Source organism: Pseudorasbora parva, chromosome 8 (genome assembly GCF_024679245.1).
Source record: "Pseudorasbora parva isolate DD20220531a chromosome 8, ASM2467924v1, whole genome shotgun sequence".
Classification (NCBI taxonomy): Eukaryota; Metazoa; Chordata; class Actinopteri; order Cypriniformes; family Gobionidae; genus Pseudorasbora; species Pseudorasbora parva.
Genome location: NC_090179.1, coordinates 42288626 through 42300741, shown reverse-complemented (window position 1 = coordinate 42300741; position 12116 = coordinate 42288626). Strand labels below are relative to the sequence as shown.

At 39.3% G+C, this 12116-nt stretch overlaps 1 pseudogene; it reads right to left on the bottom strand.

The window, feature by feature from the left end:
- LOC137084558 (zinc finger protein 721-like) overlaps positions 1-12116 on the bottom strand; it is a 72458-nt pseudogene that overhangs the window by 48939 nt on the left and 11403 nt on the right.

Here is a 12116-nt window from a genome sequence, read left to right as displayed (position 1 = left end):
CAGAGTGATCAGGACACAGATATATTCTGCGATAACAACTGGCTTGGTGTACATTATCCCGCTTATTACACGGGACACAAAATATTGTCTTGAGATGAAATATTTTATTAGCTCTTACACAAAGCTTCCGCGAAGAAAAACAGTTCCAACCTGCTTTAAGCCTTTATCTATTGCTGCTAAATGTTGAAAATGAATGCTGAAAGGGTTAGTTTTCTAATTTGAAAAGAGACGTTGCAGCGCTCCCTCAATAAACTATCTCTCTGTGCATTATTGGATCCTGTCTCTTCCTTACAACAATTAGAGGTGGGCATCCATAATATTATATATATATATATATATTAGGGGTGTAACGATACGCGTATTCGTATTGAACCGTTCGGTACGAGGCTTTCGGTTCGGTACGCGGTACGCATTATGTACCGAACGGTTCTTGGACTAATTAATTAGAATTTGGAAAATAAAAAAGTGTGTGAAATATAATAATATGCGTTCAACAAGGTAGCCCAATAACCAAAACGACATAACAGGCAATGCCCCTGACACCGCCGAAGTGAAAGAACGAAAAAAAACACCAAATATGTTTTAGGCTGCTCAGGCAGGTGCTCGCTTACTCAGTAGGCTACGCGCTGAATGCTCGTGGCAAAATGGCAATTGCGTTTAACAAACCAGAAATAGAAGATCCTCCAATAACCAAAAGGTCTGGTGTAGAGTACAGCAGCGGGAATAATTTATGTCATGTCAATCAAAGCCGACAACAAGACGATCTTGTTGTCTTTACGCCGACAACAAGACGATAAAAAGGAGAAACAGCCACAAACTATCCCACAAACTATCCCCGCAGCATTTAGACAGACATTTCCAACTTATTCAAATGGCAAAAGACATCACCGGGGCGAGTGGTCCATTTATAGCCGCGGATATGAGACCTAACGCCCGTTTCACACATACTCCGTCTGCAGTGCGTGTGCGGTGCGTATTTTTTTTCCGTACCCATGTTAACGGATGACAGGTTTCAAACTGCACGCGGATGCTGTCCGTCAGTCCGTTCCAGGTGCGGTGCGTCTGCAGCAGTGCGGCGATCGTTTTCGTACCGAGTGTATTTTTTGCTGCGCTGCGTTGCTGCATTAAAGTGGTAGAACATTGTTCGCATTAAAATAAACATGTACTGACGCGAAAATCTAGTAATTTCACCACAGATGCATCTCATTTAAAATATACTCTCGTTTCAAAGTCAACACATGGCTTTTTTTTTCTCAAGTAAAGCAACAAAACGACACCATACCTGGCATGTAGGTTAAAAAAAATGTGCCATAATGGAGAGCACTCGTACTTTCTTGGAGGTGAAAAGCAAAGTTCTTTTTGACCTGCAGGATTTCTTTTAAAAGGGTGTAAAAACGAAAGAAAAGACGAGAGTCGGCTGTTTTTGAATAGACTATTGTAAGTTTCTAATTTAAAATGTTTGTGATTTAAGGCTATAACCTATGTTTAAATGTTTTGCCACTTGTGTGAGCTAAATCTAAAGTATATAAATATGAATAAATGAATTTAATAAAATGTTGTTTAAATGTAGTTGGCTACGTAACCTGACTTCTATTAAAGAGTAAACAAAGAAAATTGGAATTCTGACGAGGCATGTTCAGTAAAAACTTTTGGATTTTAAATAAAAAATAATGAATAAATGCTGTTTGTGGTGTGCAACAGCGGATCAGTTGCGGACTGCAAACGCAGCATATGTAAAGCACTACAGGGTGTGGGGCTCCTGCAACGCACACGCTAATGTAAAGAGCTAATGTCTTATTCCTGTAACTACATAGAAGATGGGTAAAATCATACAACAACAAAAAATCATACTTTGTTAGTTTTAATAAAAAAAATAAAAAAAGGTAATTTCTGCCAATTTTTTCTTTTTGCTGTATCTAAAACATACCGAACCGTACCGAACCGTGACACCAGTGTATCGTATCGAACCGAACCGTGAATTTTGTGAACCGTTACACCCCTAATATATATATATATTTTTTTTATTTTTATTTTAAATCTGGATTAATTTTGAACTTAATCTAGATTAAAATGGCCGAAGGCTTTCCGAATATGTGCGCGACATACATTACGCTAGGGGTGTAACGGTACAGAACGGTTTGTATCACAGTTTTAGGTTCATGGTTTCGGTTCAGTTCTGTATAGTATTGTCAAAAGTACCGACCGCGATACCAAATCGGTACTGAAATGTAAAAAATGTGACGCTTCGAGCGCTGTTGAGCTGTAATAGTAAACACCTCTGACTGGTCATTGTGCTCACGCGCTCTTCTGATGTGCCTGTGATTGGCTACAATGATCAATGCACAGCAGCGGTTTGAAAGAACACAGAAGTGTTTTGAAAGCGGGAGCGGGAGCGTTTGAAAGTACAAGCAGGCGTCGACCAGTGGACCAGTAGGCTGATAGACACCTGCATTCAAACGCTCTGTGTGTATCTGTCCGTTTACGATTCCGCTTAACAGGGTGGGAAATTAGCACCCGCCACCAGCCAATGGCGGGTCATTTTTCAAAGTGGCGTGTATACCAGCCACAGTGGCAGGTGAATTGTAAAACATTTTTACTGGTTACTACTTAAAACAGTAACGGATTGAACAGCTTTTGTCAAAGAATGATTTTGCTAGTAACAATAATGCACCTTTGTCGAGTAACTCATTTCATGATACTGACCGTTTCTGCCATTGAAATGCCTGGGGAAAAATGTCCCAATCAACCCAAATTCACCCCATACTATGCTAATGCACATTCTTTTAAAATTGAATTCTGTAAAAAGCGGCTGGTAAAAAATATAAATGGCTGGTAAAACTGGACATCCACCAGCCACTGTGGCTAGTGGGCAAAAAAGTTAATTTCCCACCCTCCCTCTTAACATTTCAGTACCGATTTGGTATCGCGGTCGGTACTTTTGACAACACTAGTTCTGTATTTACTATGTTCAGGGAAAAAGGACTACTGTCAAATAAAAATAAATAAAATAAAAACAGATAATTTAAAAACAAGCAGCAGCACAAATAAATACTATTGCACAAATATACTAATACAATAAACAATGCTTTTCAGTTAGGTCTAACATTAGTTCTTAGGTAGAGAAATTGAATAAATGAATCAAATGTAAATTAATTGCATATTTCACTGTTTAAATGACAGATTAATCCTTATTAAACTTACACAAGCTTTTCATTTAAGAGCAGTGAGTGATGTCCTTATCTTTTGTTTGACATTAAACAGAGTAAAGGCTACTGCCCCTTTAAGACCTAATACAGGGATATGCGTCATCTTTCTCAACTATATAAAGTTCTCTTAAGCCATATACAGACTATGTCTGCTTGGATACTCGTCAAGATGGACATGTTGACATACTTCTTGTGTGAGTTTGTCCATTCAAGCACAAGACTCGAAAGATAACTCAATATTAGTGTGCGCGTGCTTTGGGACGAGTGCACAGAGATGGACCTTTTCACAGTGCGAGCGAGTTCTCATTCACGTCTTCTGGCACTATACAATCGGGTGATGACGGAGAAATGACTGATCATATTCGGACATACGGCAGCACTCGCAAGTCTCGCATGCATGAAGAGTTTACAATGAGAGACCGTTTTGCCCCCGTTTTTCTTTTATCATCGCTGTTGTAATGCATCACTGAGAAGCCAGCACGTTAGGGGTGTGCGATATTGACAAAAAATTATATCTCAATATTTTCTGGGATTTTCTCAGTAACAATCATTTTTATTATTATTCTTTTTTACTTAATTATATTCATGCATCATCTTTGTGTTAATTTCATGAATTTAATCAAATTAAATCATAATAATAAGACACAATAGGGCTGTTTGGCATTTACACAGACTTTTTAATGAGTTTAGAGGTGACAAAGAACCTGCAGTTATGCAAAAATAATGTTTTGATGTTTTAAACACATGACGTTGAATACTGATATTTGAAGAAAAAAAATTGAGATGAAAAGATTTTTTAAATGTAAAATTAAAACAACCACCACTAGGCGGCAGCAAGTCACTGTTAATGAGCGAGTCATTCAAACATGATTAATTCATGAACGAATCACCTGACTATCTTAAAGGTCCCGTTCTTCGCAATTCCATCTTTCAAACTTTAGTTAGTGTGTAATGTTGCTGTTACAGCATAAATAATACCTGCAAAATTATAAAGCTCAAAAGTTCAATGCCAAGCGAGAGATTTTATTTAACAGAAGTTCCCTTTCAAAGCCTACAGCGAACGGCCGGTTTGGACTACAGCAGGAAGCAGTGTTGGGCAGTTGTGTCGCTACAAGTAGTGAAGCTACTAGCTTAACTACATTTTTCAGTAGCGTGGTGGTAGCGTCGCTGTTTTCTCAATGAAATAGCTTTTCAGGAGCGAAGCTCTTCTGTTGATCAAGTAGTGCGTCAGCGTCCACACAAGCTAACGTTACCTTTTCCCAAGCATTTCTGAGGATCAAGCACAAATTGGAAACTGATAAGAACGCTGATATACTTCACTTTCTACGTTCCTTTCTGCCTCGCGCGCGAGCCTTTTAAAGTACTCATTTGGCAGTGAGCGCGTAAAGACGGGATAAGTGTGAATGTGCACGCGCCATCTGGTTGACGTTTTTTTCCCCTAGCGCTCAAGTCGCTGTTGAACGTGCATCGTCCGCACGGTTACAAAAGAGAAACTGCAAAGTTTTAAAATCTATTGTGTCTCTTGAATAAACACCTCTTGTTAAAAGTATCGGGGTCTAGCCTGGCCACCTCTTGATATAAATGAATGAATGAAACTTGTTTCATGTGTGTGGGAGACACACACACACACACACACACACACACACACACACACAGACACACAGACACACGCTGTTTTGTTTTTTTGCCATGTTGGTACTGTTTGGAGCAGGTGTTAATTATTTTGCTACTGTACTTTCTGGACTGGACTTTTTTTGTACAAGTTGAGTTGTAAATTAACTTACAGTTTGTCCTGCAAAAGTGCCCAAGTCTAAATTGAGCATAAATGCAAACACACAGTTGTGTATGCATATCATACACATACAGATGAACATACACACACACTCTCGACACCAGGGGTCTATTGCACAATACTAGGATAAGGGATTAAGCCGGGATATTTTGGTGATCCTGGCTCAATTTTTCCACTAATATACAGTTATCTTTCATTATCGTTATCGTTCTTGGTATGAGTTTGACTTCAGGGTATGTTTACATGACAGCTGTGTACTAAATTTTGCATAAAAATGACAAGATCCCCAAGATATCCCGGCTTAATCCCGTATCCTAGTTTTGAGATGTAGTAAACTACTTTTTTCAAGTTGCTGTAGCTTAGCTTGCTACATTTCCTTGTAGCTTGCCTAACACTGGCAGGAAGTGCAGGGATGTAATGACATCACTAGAACAGTTTGTTGACTAACCCTCCGCCCACAAGAACTCGCTCGCTAGTTGCCAAGAACGAGCTAGCTACCGGCTCCCATTGAAAATGAACAACTTCCGGCCACCTTGCCGCCGCGCTGTGAACAGTCATACAGACCAGCGAGTCAAACGCTGTCCACAGACCCCACCTTCACATCACTCTGTAGGCTCTTTTTTCAGAAGAACAGCCTATGCCTTAAAGCCCCACCACCCAGAACACATAACACATGAAAGAACATACATGCACCTCGAAAACACACTCTATGGGTGTACTCACACTAGCCAGTTTGAACCGTGCCCGAGTGCGTTTGACTACCAAAGCGCGGTTCGTTTGACTAGTGTGAGTGCTCCGAACCGTGCCCGGGCGCGGCTCGATTAGCCGGCCCTGGCCCGCTTGGAAGAGGTGGGCCAGAGCGTGATTCAGTTGGACTCGAGCGCGGTTCGCATGCAGTTTGAGCGCTAACCATGCTGGAGTCCGTAATCAAAGCTGCAAAGTCCTTGCTGCACTTCAGCTGGTACCTTGCAAACCTCCTCATACGAGCAGCACGATTACGTGAACATTTTCGCGCCACTAAGGCGACACATCTGTTTAACAACAGGCTGTTTAACCAAACGACACAAAATTATCCACAAAGAAAACAGAGCGATGGACTCCATTGTGTTCAGAGAGCACCGCTCTTTCTGTTTATCCCGAAACCGTCGCACCATAATGACGTAAGCGTGCTCCGGCACGAATGCTGAAACCCTCCTATGTGAGTGCAGGCCAGCGGGGGAGTGGGGAGGGGGGACATTCGTACTCGGGCCCAGTTCATGGCAACCGTGCCTAGTGTGAGTACACCCTATCTCTAAACAATAATAGAACATAATCAATCTCTAGACTTGCTACAGTATATTAGCAAACCGGTTCTGAAAACGGTTGATGCTAACGGACATTTTCCAAAGACACTGAATTTCAAGAAAGCAAATATTCTACTGAAGCATGTCAATTACGTACGTTAACATACATATGTGTGTACATTACATAAATAAACATCTACCAATATCAACTTAATGACCTGTTCAGTAGATTTAGCAGAGGATGACAAATGTTCAGACAGTTTGGTAATTTACACAAACTTTGGCACGAGAGTTTGAACATTTCTGAGCTAAAAAATTATCATCTAACCAATTCGGCTGCAGTGAGAAACTGCACTTACAACTGCCTGTTTTTTTTCCCTTTCTGATTTACCTCAAGCGAAAAGTTAAAGATGGCGCTGCGTCGCATTTTCTCTGGTTGGTTGCAAAGAGATGAATGGGCATGTGCAAACATGAACACGGCCTCCAATATATTGGGCCGACCCAAAGACGACGAGATGGAAATAAAGCGCTATTCACCTATGCCTGGCCGATTCTTATTAGATGTTATAAATAGGAGGCCGACTAGACCATCATGCATAAAACAATTGATAAATATCAGGGTTGCCAACTCTCACGCATTTGGCATGAGACACACACTCTCACTCTGCCCAACTAAATCTCACGCCAAATTGCCAAACCTGTAATAAATAAATAGCGTTTTGGCTCTAATGGGGCATAATCGTAAAGCCAGAGAGTTGCAACATGCTCTCATCTCCCAGCGCAGTCATGTGGTTCATGGAGCACTCGATACTTCTAACGCTGTGTCAATGCATTTGAATGGCTTAAGCGGATAAACAACAGTTTCACTATACAGATGTTTGCATTAAGTTTTGTTAAACAGTACAGCATAGAGTGTATTGATTATTAAGTCAACCATATTTACAGGACAGTTTTATTATGGAGAGAGATAGAGAGGCAACATTGTAACATTAATATTATTCTTGTATTTAGCCCTCAGGTATTCCTTACTAATTGGTCACACTCATACTCATTGATGACAAATGTGACCATACACCGTAACTATTTTTCAATTAAATAAATGTTCTATATTTTAGTTCAATAATATTTATTGAATATTTTGAGGAGATATTTTGGTACTAAATACCATTTGTGCAATATGTATTGTCAATTAATGACTACTTAAAATACTTTTCTTCTAATATTTTTATTATTTATTTTACAATTAGTACAATTAGTAAATAATTAGTTATTTAAGTTTTGAAATTTCACATTTAAAGAAATCTAGTGTTTGATCATCATATCTAAATATTTATTAGAATGCAAAGACTGCAATATATTTTTGAGCAACTAGATTAGATACATGTATATTTATTAAAGAGCCATAAGGCACCTAATGGCATTACAAATAAACATTAATATTTTTTAGCCACAAAATGACTCTAATTTGCCTCTTTGAATTGGAATTCTCTATTTTAATATTAATTACTACACTAATTGTAATATAAATTTTAGAAGAAATACAAATATTAGAAGAAAAATATTTTAAGTGGTCATTTATTGAAAATAATTGTTGCACGAATAGTATTTAGTACCAAAAGATCTCCTCAAAATATTCAATAAATATAATTTAATGAGTATGAGTGTGACCTATTAGTAAGGAATACCTGAGGGCTAAATACAAGAATAACATTAATGTTAACAATGTTGAATCTCTATCACTCTCCATAATAAAACGATCCTGTAAATATGGCTGACTTAATAATCAATAAACACTAACACTATGCTGTACTGTTTACCAAAACTTGCAGCAAACATCTATATGGTGAAACTGTTGTGTATCCGCTTAAGCCATTTTAATGCATTGGCAGAGCGCTAGAAGTATTGAGCGCTCATGGGCCACGTGACCAGCGCGCACCGCAGGGAGATGAGAGCATGCAACTCCGCTTTTCAACGCCTCTGGCTTTAACATTATGCCACATTAGCGCCAAAACGCTATTTATTGTTTGAATTTCATTAAAACACATTAAAAAAAATTAAAGCTTATAGCTTTGTTTAATATCAAAAGCAGGTTTGGCAATTTGGCGTGAGATTGAGTTGGGCGGAGTGAGAGCGTGAGACAGAGCCTGAAAGCGTGAGTATCATGGGCCTTTCACACCGAACGCGGAATGCGCTGCGCTTGCCGCGGGGTTCAGCGCAGCCCTTCAGATGCGCTTCACTGGTCAGCGCAAAGTAGGCGGAGTTTTCAAAACTTTTTGCGGGAGTTCTATATGTCTATTTCTATTCATTCAATCAGCAGCAAATATGTATCTGTCCCGTGCTAAAAAGCGAGCGATTAAGCGATAGCAATAACCATTCTAGTAAGAAGAAGAAGAAGAGGGAGAGCAGCAAGGAAGAAGAGGTATATATAAACACACACACAGTGTGAAAAAAGGCATATAAATAAGACATATATCAATATATCATTATCATTATTATGTATATGCCTTGTTTGCACATTGTTTGTGTGTGTAGGCCTATATGTGTGTATTATATTATAATAATATTATTGTACTGACACGCACAGTAAGATGTTCATCCATTTTGATTTCCGTGCTCGTTTCGATGTACCGTTTCAATTGGCCGCGCGCGTAATCGTCACAGAGCGCAGCGGCAAAAGTTAAAATATTTTGAACTTTGACCGCGGCATGCGCGCAAGCTCGTCAAGGGTGCGCTCCGCTGCGCATGCGCTTTGGCCGGCGCAGCAAAAAACCGTCCTTGCGCGGCGCAAGCCATTGAAATGAATGGATTTCTTAGCGCAGCGGCGCCGTTGCCGCGTTCGGTGTGAAAGGCCCATGAAAGCGTGAGAATCACGCCAGATGCGTGAGAGTTGGCAACCCTGCAATGATACTTACATAAGCACACACAAGTGAATATTAATGAATGGGAGCACATAATTTGACCCAAGAAACGTGGAAAATTGTGCTAAGACAAACATTTTTTTCCTATTATGTACAGTATACTACATATGAATTGATACTGAATTGAAAACGAACCGAATATCTCGCACTCCCCCCACCCTCCCCTCCCAAAAAGTCTCAATCCAACCTGAACTTAAAAGTTGTCAACTCTGTAAATATGTAGATTTACAAACGTTCACACCCAACTGTCATTTGTGTTATTGACATATTTAAGTAACCTTACAGATATATTCAATAATAATTTGACTGAATCCAGTATATGACGTTAGTTACGTGTTTACCTCTTGAGGTTTGTCCGTTCTCTCATCTATCTTCACTTCCTCAAGTTTGCGCTCTCCAGGTGCCGCAAACGCGCTCTCAGCTGTCGTGAACACAATGTATTATTAAGGCATCAGACAAATCAGAGGAACTTGAGATTGCGGGAACTGGTTTCTTTATTCAACATGGGACTTCCATCACATACAAATTACCAACTACTTCTTCACTCAATGCACCCCACTTTATACTTCCCATTACTGCCAACTAGTGGACCAAACAACATCCCACTCATTAAACCTACCGCACGCATTGAGCAGCAAACGTTCCTCACTTGTTTCCTCCAGGGGGCTCTCGGTGACTCCAAATAACCGTGAGAAATAACAGCAGCTCCACGTTAAATGAGCTGATGAAAACATTTGTCTCATTCCAGTATAGACCCAATTTCATTTAATTTATAAAGCTGAGACAAACCTTTGAAATCTAATTTACAATTTTCTAAAGTGTAGTTGCTTATGTGGGCTTGATCCCAGCTCCATAATAAGTTATCAAGCTAATATTTATTATTCAGTAGGAGTTTGTCTTGCCCGTTCTCTCTGTCCCTCCCGTTTTACCCATACACACAAGAGACAGCAGAGTTTTTTCCCACCCACATATCTCTGGCCCAGATGGCAACGCTAGCCACTCAGAGGCAGAGCAGGGCAATCTGTTTTTTTTTTTCTGGTTAGGAAAAAATAATCACTGTGTGGCGTAAACTTTAAATGAATGCGCGCATTGGCACTGATGGTGACTGACTGGACTGTGGGAGTTTTTGACAGGAACAAATGGCTGGGATAAAGTGGGCAAAATATGGGAAGAGATATAACAAAGACTGGAAGAAAGAGAAAGGAGTAAAATAATGGATCAACCCGTTGTGGGGGACGATTCTAAAGAATAATTCCCACTTCTGGATAATTGATAATTCCCACTTCTGAAGTCGTGATTACGAGCACATCACATACAAATGTTGAACCGGGAGGGCGCTCGTATTTACGATAATTCCGATAGCTTGTGAAGGCAGCATAAGTGTGAAATCATAATAAATAAAGAATTTGTGAATTCAGGAAGATTATTTGTGTGTAAATTTCAGATGTTTACTGTGTATAATGTACTTGGTACATCAGTCTATATTTGATATCCCATCAGTTTTATAATGTTAAAAGGTAGTTAACTCCCTCTTGTGGTCATTGTCCTGAAGCTCAGGGGGGTGAAAAATAAATAAACTGTACAGTTTACCAATCTGTCCACATGGATTTAAATTGACAATCTGTACCCACAGTTTAAAATCCCCACGGATTGTAAAAGCGTGCACACAGTTTATTTATTTTTCCTAGGGGGGCTCCGTAGAAAAAAAGTCGCTTGTTTTGGGCTTGTTCCAAAAGCGGTTGTCAGCCCCATACTGAAAAAACCCAATCTGGATTCTTTTGACCCATCTGATTACAGGCCTATATCTAAACTGCCTTTTTTTAAATCTAAAATCCTTGAGAGAGCAGTGGCGGAGCAGTTGAATCCGTTTCTAGAAGGAAAAAAGTCGTTTGAAAAATTCCAGTCAGGTTTTCGCAAATGTCGTTCAACGGAGACTGCACTTCTAAAAGTATCAGGCGACATTTTGATGGCTGCAGACTCTGGACACTACTCTGTGTTGATTTTACTTGATTTATCGTCGGCATTTGATACATTAGACCATAATGTGTTGATAAATAGACAAAATGAAATGGGCGTTCTCATGGATGGTTTTAAATTGGTTCTCCTCTTACTTGAGTGACCGATCATTTTCTGTGTTTGCTAATAACATTCTTTCAGAAATGACCCCTCTGTCATGTGGAGTTCCTCCTTTGTTTTTAATGTAATGTAATTGCCATTATCATATATTATTTTAGTTTGTTTACTGTTGTGAGCATAAAATTAAAAAAAAAAAACGTACAGCATCAGACATCCGCATGAGTTTTTTGGTGCATGCAAGTCACCCTTCAAGTTACGTCTAGCGTGAACTCAACCATCGCATGCACACGCAGATGACTGCTGGTCGGGAGCGATACAATCTACAGTTACATTTTTTTAAAATATTGTATTTTTCTTACAAACACTTATCGTTTAACTTCAGAAGACATTGATTCATCCATTGGGATCGTATGGATTACTGTAGTTATTGCTGTATGTGCTGTTTGATGTCTTAACTCTTAGAAACCCAAATGAATTTTCATTAGCAGAGAGTATTCATTTTTCTGTGTTCATCTGAAGAAATAAAGTCGCATACATCTTGGATGGCATGAGGGTAAAAGACGAGTAAACGGTGAGGACATTTCTGCGCTCACTGTATTTTCAGTGTAACAGTTACAGAATACTAGCTAGAGACGTGTGGGATCCTTCTTAAGATTCATATGTGGCAAGGAAGAAAACAAGGATGAAGCCAAGCTAGATAAAAGAATGTGCTCTAAATCTGTTTTTTTTTTTTTTTAAGTTTTTTCTTTCTTTTTTTTAATAAAGGTTTCCGAGTGATATCAGATTATATTTGTGTTTTTATTGTACTTACCCTGTAACTTCATGAAACAAGAGGGGAACA